This window comes from Scylla paramamosain, chromosome 19 (assembly GCF_035594125.1).
Source record: "Scylla paramamosain isolate STU-SP2022 chromosome 19, ASM3559412v1, whole genome shotgun sequence".
Taxonomy (NCBI): domain Eukaryota; kingdom Metazoa; phylum Arthropoda; class Malacostraca; order Decapoda; family Portunidae; genus Scylla; species Scylla paramamosain.
Window position 1 is genome coordinate 15,056,142 of NC_087169.1, and position 10,801 is coordinate 15,066,942.

Below are 10,801 nucleotides of genomic sequence, written 5' to 3' on the forward strand. Positions count from 1 at the left end.
CTACCATAGCAGCAATAGAACGGTCAGAAAGGAAACTTGAGATGAAGTTACAGAGAGAAGGATAGAAACCGTAGGAGGGTAGTTTGGAAATCAAAGCTTTGTGCCAGACTCTATCGAAAGCTTTTGATATGTCCAAGGCAACAGCAAAAGTTTCACCAAAATCTTTAAAAGAGGATGACCAAGACTCAGTAAGGAAAGCCAGAAGATCACCAGTAGAGCGGCCTTGACGGAACCCATACTGGCGATCAGATAGAAGGTTGTGAAGTGATAGATGTTTAAGAATCTTCCTGTTGAGGATAGATTCAAAAACTTTAGATAGGCAGGAAATTAAAGCAATAGGACGGTAGTTTGAGGGATTAGAACGGTCACTCTTTTTAGGAACAGGTTGAATGTAGGCAAACTTCCAGCAAGAAGGAAAGGTAGATGTTGACAGACAGAGCTGAAAGAGTTTGACTAGGCAAGGTGCAAGCACGGAGGCACAGTTTCGGAGAACAATAGGAGGGACCCCATCAGGTCCATAAGCCTTCCGAGGGTTAGGCTAGCGAGGGCAAAGAAAACATCACTGTGAAGAATTTTAATAGGTGGCACGAAGTAGTCAGAGGGTGGAGATGGAGGAACAAGCCCAGAATCGTCCAAGGTAGAGTTTTTAGCAAAGGTTTGAGCAAAGAGTTCAGCTTTAGAAATAGATGTGATAGCAGTGGTGCCATCTGGTTGAAATAGAGGAGGGAAAGAAGAAGAAGCAAAGTTATTGGAGATATTTTTGGCTAGATGCCAGAAGTCGCGAGGGGAGTTAGATCTTGAAAGGTTTTGACATTTTCTGTCAGTGAAGGAGTTTTTGACTAGTTGGAAAACAGACTTGGCATGGTTCCGGGCAGAAATACAAAGTGCATGAGATTCTGGTGATGGAAGGGTTAAGTATCTTTTGTGGGCCACCTCTCTATCATGTATAGCACGAGAACAAGCTGAGTTAAACCAAGGTATAGAAGGTTTAGGACGAGAAAATGAGTGAGGAATGTACGCCTCCATGCCAGACACTATCACCTCTGTTATGCGCTCAGCACGCAAAGACGGGTCTCTGACACGGAAGCAGTATTTATTCCAAGGAAAATCAGCAAAATACCTCCTCAAGTCCCCCCAACTAGCAGAGGCAAAACGCCAAAGGCACCTTCGCTTAGGGGGACCCTGAGGAGGGATTGGAGCGATAGGACAAGATAAAGATATGAGATTGTGATCGGAGGAGCCCAACGGAGAAGAAAGGGTGGCAGCATAAGCAGTAGGATTAGAGGTCAGGAAAAGGTCAAGAATGTTGGGCGTATCTCCAAGACGGTCAGGAATACGAGTAGGGTGTTTCACCAATTGCTCTAGGTCATGGAGGATAGCAAAGTTGTAGGCTAGTTCACCAGGATGGTCAGTAAAGGGAGAGGAAAGCCAAAGCTGGTGGTGAACATTGAAGTCTCCAAGAATGGAGATCTCTGCAAAAGGGAAGAGGGTCAGAATGTGCTCCACTTTGGAAGTTAAGTAGTCAAAGAATTTCTTATAGTCAGAAGAGTAGTAGTAGTATGAGGGTGACTCTGTATTTCGTAGCCAGTACTTTGGTATGAGAGTGAAAGTGGTGGAAAACTCGGAAGATTCAAGAACGTGGGCACGAGAGTAGGTTAAGTCATTGCGCACATAAACGCAGCATCCAGCTTTGGATCGAAAATGAGGATAAAGAAAGTAGGAGGGAACAGAAAAGGGGCTACTGTCAGTTGCCTCAGACACCTGAGTTTCAGTGAGGAAAAGATGAGGTTTAGAAGAGGAGAGGTGGTGTTCTACAAATTGAAAATTAGATCTTAGACCGCGAATGTTGCAGAAGGGGTGTCAAGACACTTAGGCTGCCTTCACACTTAGCGTTTTTTCGACGCGCGTCGTAAATGACGAGCAGTTTTAGCTGACTGTGCTAACAGACGGTGTTCTTCACACTGGTCGTTGAAAAGACGCGCGTCGAGACGACGCTTCAGCGTCGGGCGTCACCCTGCTAAATTCAGTCGTCATTTGCACTGCGCAGCGTGTGGCGGGTGTGTATTTGCTCCGGGTGCCTTCACATTTGGCGTTTTCTCGACGAGCGTCGCTCCCTACACACGGAGCGTCAGGTTGTGATTTTGTACTCTTTCTTTATTATAATTTTGTGTAGAAACTGTATAAAATTGAATAATCTTGTATGTGCATTTATTTATATTAATTATACATTTTTTTTTCAGATTTGCATCACGTTCCTTGCATTACGTAGGCTATTATGGCTAACGAACTAAATACTGAAATGTTGATTGATTTAGTAGAAGAGAGACCCTGTCTCTGGGATTTGTGTAATGATGATTACAAGAACAAACAGAAGAAGGCAAAGTCATGGGCGGAAATTGGAGAGCAATTGTCAGAAAACTTCATGGACCAGAGCGAGAAGGAAAAAAATGAGACATGTAAGTATGCAATGTTTTTTATTGTTTTTTTTTATATACAGCTTCTGTTTAAATTTTCTCATGTTGCCATGGAAGAGCACCCTTTTCACTGACAAAATAAGAAGCAAAGGCGTCCCTTACTTTATTGGCAGTTCTCCCACCCTGAACATTTTCAGCTAATAGTATATTCTCCAATCCTGTTTTATCATTTGGAATGGCGTATCTCTCATGACTACAGTTTCCGTCACGCTTTCGTACAAAGTTATGCAGTACGCAACAAACTCTGGTTATAATTTCTGCAAACTCTATAGATACATTCAAAGGTTTATGAAAGATCCTCCATTTATTAGCTAATATGCCGAATGTACATTCGATGTATCGTCTTGCCCTGCAAAGTCGATAGTTAAATATTTTCTTTTTATCAGTTAGCTGATTTCCAGAATAGGGCCGTAGTATTTGCTGCGATAACGAGAACGCTTCGTCTGCAACGAACACATAAGGGATTTCTCCCCGTAGATCTTCCACTGTTGAAGCTTCAGGAATGTTGAGGTTATTGTTTTCAAGTAAGTTATAGAAATGAGAATTTTTGAAAATGTTAGAGTCACTTTCTTTACCGTACGCTCCCACATCGATATATGTAAAGCAGTAATCTGCGTCACAGACAGCCAGCAAAACTAATGAGAAATAGTTTTTATAGTTGTAATAGAGACTTCCTGAATGGGATGGCTTTATAATCCTAATATGTTTCCCATCAATCGCCCCGATGCAATTAGGGAAATTGGCATATTTTTCGAATTCGGTGCAAATCCGAAGCCATGTTTCTTGTGATGGTTTAGGCATAGATTCACTCAGAAGAACGTTCCAAATCTGGCTGCATACATCTGTTATGATGTTGTGTATTGTGCTGTACCCAATCCTGTGCGCGTAGTGTAGTTCCGCCATCGAACACCCACTTCCAAGGTACCTGAAACAACATAGAATAAATAAATCACAACTGAGGAACATCTACCCATTTTCGTGAAATGTCATAGTTCAATCTTAGATGCCTAATCGATATTTTCCTTTTTTTCCAGGCAGAAGCCTTCAAATGAAATGGAAATCGCTGAGGGATCGATATGCAAGGACCAGAAAAGAGTGTCCCTCTGGGTCAGGTAAACATGGTAAAAAGTCGTATGTTTATCAAGAAAGGTTATCTTTTCTATCTAAAATTTATGAAACTAGGGCAACATCTAGCTCGTTATACCAGGAACCAACGGAAATAGATCCAACTCACGAAGACAAAAATACCCAAGCTTATGTACCAAAAGAAGGTTCTGCTAAGCATCCCAAGAAAAATAAAAGAGATAAGGTAGAAGATAAGCTTATAGCTTTCATCGATGGCAGCAGGAACAAACCAAGTAATGATTTTGTTAAGTTTTGTGAGTCTCTAACCCCCAATATGATCGATTTTACGGAGGCAGAGATCTTTGAAGTAAAATCAGACCTGCTGTATTCGGTAAGAAAAATAAAAGAGAGAAAAAAGCGCGAACGTGACATAGCAAGTCGGCAATCAACTTCCTCAGGTCACAGTATCATGCATTCGTCACAAAACCTGATCCCTCCTAATACTTTCTATGATGTTGAACCTAATCAATCACAAATGATGCATGTTACTACTCCCACTGTGCCGCAGGGAAATACGTCACCTTTGGATTCAATTCTATCTGAAACCTCAGAAATACTCGATGTCATGAATTACCATTAACATATCTTTGTTCGTTTTGTAATATTTAAGTTTTCAAGGAAATACTTATTGGTAGAATTACATATTTTTTTGTTATATTATATTTAATTTCAGCGTTCAAGTAAATAAATTGTATGAGCATATGTTTATCTTAACATATCTTTGTTCGTTTTGTAATATTTAAGTTTTCAAGGAAATACTTATTGGTAGAATTACATATTTTTTTGTTATATTATATTTAATTTCAGCGTTGAAGTAAATAAATTGTATGAGCATATGTTTATCTTATAAGTAAGTGAATAGTACAAAACATAAATGGATGATGGTTAACACATGTTTTTTTTTCTTACCTTAAAGTTATTCCCAGTCTTTCACAAGGATTAATTGCTTGTCTCATATACTCGTACGTATCCTGTTTTTGTATCGATGGTTTTAGGCAACTCAGAAGTTCATCAAACGAATCTTTGGACATTCGAAAATAGTTGAAAAATTTGAGGTCATCATTTGTTAGTTCAGCAAATAAATTGTCGTAATATCTGGTTTTAACCGCTAACAATGGGTGTATCCACGTTGTCCTCTTCTTTCTCTTGTAGAGTGTCCTGTACGCAGAGTATGCGATGAGAACATCACTCATTTCCTCACTCATTTCCATAACGACACTTCTTACTTCCTCAACTGCTGTCACTGCACTGCAAGCTGAAGTGGAACACGACGTCCCGTGTGAAGGTAGATGCGTTTTTTCGACGCGCGTCGTTTTCGACGCGCGTCGAAAAAACGCTAAAGTGTGAAGGCAGCCTTAGGGTCGTCGACAGAAAGGCACTCCGACCTGGGGACATTTATGGTCCCCTCCCCAGATGGGGACTCCGAGGCTGGTGTAGGAGTCGCCATGATGATTTTAAAATTTTTGAGTGAAGTGTGTGTGTGTTATTAGATGCTTGTAGTTTTGTGTGGAGGAAAAGAGTTGTCTTTAGAGGGCAGGGTGTGACTGCCCCCTTGTGTTGTGAGACACAAAGCGAAATGTTCAGTGACGTCACAGCTGGGTTTAATGATAAGTTCACAGCGCCCCCTGAAAAGTGCTTTAGACCTCACTGGGAGTAATTATCGTTTCGGCAGGTGTCTACTGGAAGTTTGCCTACATTCAGCCTGTTTCTAAAAAGGATGACCGTTCTAATCCCTCAAACTACCGTCCTATTGCTTTAATTTTCTGCCTATCTAAAGTTTTTGAATCTATCCTCAACAGGAAGATTCTTAAACATCTATCACTTCACAAAACCTTCTATCTGGTCGACAGTATGGGTTCCGTCAAGGCCGCTCTACTGGTGATCTTCAGACTTTCCTTACTGAGTCTTGGTCATCGTCTTTTAGAGATTTCCTTGAAACTCTTGCTCTTGCCTTAGACATATCAAAAGCTTTTGATAGAGCCTAACACAAAGCTTTGATCTCCAAACTACCCTCCTACAGCTTCTATCCTTCTCTCTGTAACTTCATATCAAGTTTCCTTTCTGACCGTTCTATTGCTGCTATGGTAGATGGTCAATGTTCCCCTAAATCTATTAACAGTGGTGTTTCTCAGGGTCCTGTCCTGTCACCCACTCTTTTACTATTATTCATTAATGATCTTCTAAGCCAAACTTTTTGTCCTATCCACTCCTACGCTGATGATACCACCTTGCACTTTTCCATGCCTTTTCATAGACGTCCAATCCTTCAGGAAGTAAACAGTTCATACAGAGAAGCCACAAAACGCCTGACTTCTGATCTCTCTAAAATTTCTGATTGAGGCAGAACAAAACTTGGTATCGTCCAATGCCTCAAAAACTCAATTCTTCACTCTATCAACTCAACACAACCTCCAGACAACTATCCCCTCTTCTTCAGTGACACTCAACTGTCCATCTCTTCTACATTGAACATCCTCGGTTTGTCCTTTTCTTACAGTCTACACCGGAAATTTCATATCACATCTCTAGCTAAAACAGCTTTTATGAAGTTAGGCGTTCTGAGACGTCTCCTCCAATTTTTCTCCCCCCTCCCCCCCCCACAAGCTTCTAACTCTGTGGAAGGGCCTTATCCGTCCATGTATGGAGTATGCTTCACATGTATGTGGGGGTTCCACTCATACCGCTCTTTTAGACTAGTTTGAACCAAAAGCTTTTCGTCTCATTATCTCCTCTCCTGCAACTGACTGTCTTCAGCCTCTTTCTCATCGCCGCAATCTTGTATCTCTTGCTATCTTCTACCGCTATTTTTTCATGCTAACTGCTCTTCTAATCTTGCTAACAGCATGCCTCCCCTCCTCCCGTGGCCTCGCTGTACAAGACCTTCTTCTTTCTCTCACCCCTATTTTGTCCACATCTTTAATGCAAGAATTAACCAGTATTCTCAACCATTGTGTGTGTGTGAGTGTGCGTGTGCGTGTGTGTGTGTCTGTGTGTGTGTCTGTGTGTGTCTTTGTGTGTGAGTGTGAGTGTGTGTGTGTGTGTGTGTGTGTGTGTGTGTGTGTGTGTGTGTCTATATATATATATATATATATATATATATATATATATATATATATATATATATATATATATATATATATATATATATATATATATATATATATATATATATATATATATATATATATACCCACGCAAACACAAAGTTTATGAAAAATAAGCTTATATGATAGACACCCAAACTTGTGAGATGTAAGAAGAAAGTGGTCAGATATCCAGATCTATGGAAAATAAACCTGATCTGAGACCTGACATTCAAGATTTCAAAGAAAACGTGTAATGTAAAGTAATCATAAGAACTAATAAATATACCGATTTGCTAAAAATTAAAACGTGAATAAAAATGTTTACAGATTGATGAGAGCAAGAGAGAGAGAGAGAGAGAGAGAGAGAGAGAGAGAGAGAGAGAGAGAGAGAGAGAGAGAGAGAGAGAGAGAGAGAGAGAGAGAGAGAAATCACTAACAAAATTTTCTTATCATGAAAATACAAAGTAAGAAGGAGCGTTTTTTTATTTGATGTATTTGTTTACATAGTTTGGACAGTCGACTGCGTTTTAATAACCGTAACCTCCATAGCCGCGAGAGTTGTATGTAGGGGTGTGGTACTGTGAGGAGCCGCCATAAGGGTAACAGGGCTCAGCATCAGCCTCGGGGTCGGCGCTCCTCTTGTGGAGATGTGAATAGCCGTGGTAGTGAGGGCACCCAGAGTAACATTACCCACGGGCTCTGAAGCAAGGCTCGGGCTCGGCGCTCCTCTTGTGGACATGTGAATAGTCGTAGTAGTAAAGGTTTTTCTGGTAACCATAGCAAGGATCGGGCTCTGCACTCCTCCCGTAGTGGTTATGACGGTAGTACCCCGGGGTGCACGAGAACGGGTTGGTATGAGGGATGCCCTCCCACGTAGCCAGCAACAGCCTCAGGCTCGGACTCACCGCTCACTGCTAGGAGGCAGAAGCCCGCAACAACTGCTACTACAGCCTGTCGGGAAAAAGGAAACATCAGTATTCATCCGACACTCGAGCCACCAACGCTCGGGGCACAGAGCCGAGCCTCATTCCTAACATCTTCGAGTAACAGATCAACATGCAAAGATTTTTACATTCACTCTTCTCATCGCTCTCCCATGCTAGGCCTTCTCTTACAGGCTTACAGCCTGGGTCACAGCAGCTCAAGTGGCTGGTAAGTGTCAACAAGCAGTACTACTGAAGGATGCTATGTGCACTCACCACGATCTTCATGTCGACCAGGTGTGGGAATACAGCCTCTACTGTGCCCTACCCTGCCGTCACACTCCCTTTTATACCGCGCTGCCACCGCCTGGGCGTAAAGAAAGTTTTTCTTCCTCCTTATGCTGGTGGGGTTTTCCGCACCACACCCTCGCGTCGCCCATCGTTTTCCCTTTCCATGTCACTGGTTGTAAACACGACGCCTTCCTTTGCATCTCGCCCTATTTCTTGGAGGATAATCAATAAATAAATTAAAGAAAATCTCTAAAAGACTTCTTATGGCATTTGCTACCATCGGAATATATAAAGAGGTCAATGATGAGTTGACAAGAACACACAAAAATTTGTAAACAAAGGAAAGGAAAGTAATTAATTTTATTACCTCTAATCTTAATGTTCACACATGGTTACCTCTTTTGGCAGACGGGAAGAGAGAGAGAGAGGAGAGAGAGAGAGAGAGAGAGAGAGAGAGAGAGAGAGAGAGAGAGAGAGAGAGAGAGAGAGAGAGAGAGAGAGAGAGAGAAAGTATGTTAACTGACAAACATCTACTCACTTAACCATATACACACACACACTTTCCCCGTGATCAACTTTTGTAATATATTTTTGCTTGTTTTCCCATATTTCTAAAAATATAGAAAATTAAACATATACGTGCTGAAATTATGCCTATCACATACATGAACAATAAAGGAACACTGGCATGAGATAACAACTTGGTTCATGCAATAGCAAGAAATGAACAGTTCAGTAAGCAATCACAATGAGGACGAGTAACTTATTATACTAATAAAAGCGTCAGTACTAATAAAAAAATTCAATAAGAAACACATTCATATTCTACCGAAAAAACTTTCAACTCGTATCCACCGCATCATGGAAAAGAAAAAAAAAACTGAATATGAGACTGAAATTCAATGACCAACAGCAGACCTGATTGACAATACTAGATATTACTAAATGCAACATTAGATTTCATTGTCAAACATTCTTCCAAAAACAGCGCTGAAGGGAACGTCGATTTGAATCAGTCACCCAAAAAATAAAAAATCCCTTAACATAATACGGACGGAGGAGACGTAAGTCATTCTCACTCATTCCAAAATGAAAACTAATGAAGAGTTACGGAAGGGAAGTTATATTCAAATTGTTTTCCCTTATAAAATCAAAGAAATATCGTAAAATATAACTAAAGATAAGTAAAATTTAAGCTTCTTACTAATATAAGTAAATGAATGAATGAATGAATGAGCAAATCATTTATTAATAAATAATTACTAGAATCAATAAAAGACCAAAAGAAATTTAAACTATTGAGAGTTCTTAAGGAAAAGTGGATGTAAGCCATTCTCACACACATAAATAAAAGATTATCACTTCGAGTCAAGTGATGTTCATCTTGAACGAGTCGAGAAAAATATATACTAACTCAAAATGTCGGGAAGTGAGTAAGAAAAAGAAAACCCGGATAACGGAGGATAGTGCTGCGTCTTCACGCGCTAATGAGGAAGGACAGTAATGCCGTCTGTGCCTGCCAGCTGCTGGGGCCCTCGGGTGCCACCGCTTGTACCAAAATCATCCGGGAATGAAAGCCTTGAAGTTCAAAATACGGAAAAGATTCATTTAGATTTCATTTTACTGAAACATATGAAAGGAGATTGGTAAATAAAAAAAAATCGTAATATCAATAAATAATATTAAATAAATAATGATCTTCTAAACCAAACTTCTTGTCCTATCCACTCCTACGCTGGTGATACCACCCTGCATTTTTCCACGTCTTTTCATAGACGTCATCCCTTCAGGAAGTAAACATTTCACGCAGGGAAGCCACAGTACTTCTGATCTTTCTAAAATTTCTGATTGAGGTAGAGCAAACTTGTATTGTCAAATGCCTCAAAAACTCAATTCCTCCATCTATCAATTCGACACAGCCTTCCAGACAACTATCCCCTCTTCTTCAATGACACTCAACTCTCCCCCTCCTCTACACTGAATATCCTCCGCCTGTCCTTTATTTATAATCTGAACTGAAAACTTCACATCTCATCTCTAGCTAAAACAGCTTCTATGAAGTTAGGTGTTATGAGACGTCTCCGCCAGTTTTTTCTCATCGCCCCAGCTGCTAACTCTGTACAAGGGCCTTATCCGTCCATGTATGGAGTATGCTTTACATGTCTGGGTAGTTCAACTCATACTGCTCTTCTAGACAAGGTGGAATCAAAAAGATTTTCGTTCTTAAAGGAGTTCTTAAAGAGATCTGAAAGACCAGGGTCTATGATCAGTGAGGATGGCATCATCACTGCGGGGAATAAAAATGAGGTCCTAGCTAAGCCAGAACTAGAATAATGACACGTGTATGCTCCTATCATCAAAACATAGATGCACACGCTTGCATTAAATTCATCAACCTGGAACAGGGAAAACATCTACTAAGTTGCGTGGGAAGGTTTTGGGTTCGAGAGATGCGTGAAATTGTGAAATCAGTGAGACACAAATGTATAACATTTAAAACGTTCACCCTCATATGTGAAGATCACAAAATGGAGGAAAAGGTGAATGAAAGGCTTTAGCCATCACCACCTCTTTATCACACTGCTTCTGACATGTTTGCCCCCTTCAGAATTCAAGATGTTGTGAAGCGTAGGGCTTTTTACAAGGCTCTTAGAATCATTAATGCACTTGCTTATCCACAAGTGTTTATTTTCACTTAATCTAAGGTTATAACGGAGTTTTTTGTGGCTTTCAGACGATAGGTATCCATAAGTGACAACACATAATCTGATACAGACCTTCAGTTTGCGTCAGAAAACAACTGAGCTCAGGCACATGTTTAATGAATTGCATCTGTGTAGCTTTCACGTTTTCTGGAAAGATCGAGGTATAGAGTGCGTCTTCGCTCTCCCTCTCAAAATGG

The 10,801-nt window shown here is 40.6% G+C and overlaps 1 long non-coding RNA gene across 1 annotated transcript; it reads left to right on the forward strand.

The window, feature by feature from the left end:
• Positions 1-1,911: 1,911 nt before the first annotated feature.
• LOC135110065 (uncharacterized) lies at positions 1,912-4,300 on the forward strand. Its single transcript, XR_010273071.1, has 3 exons — positions 1,912-2,132; positions 2,241-2,456; positions 3,509-4,300. It is a non-coding gene; the product is annotated as an uncharacterized LOC135110065 (long non-coding RNA).
• Positions 4,301-10,801: the final 6,501 nt, after the last annotated feature.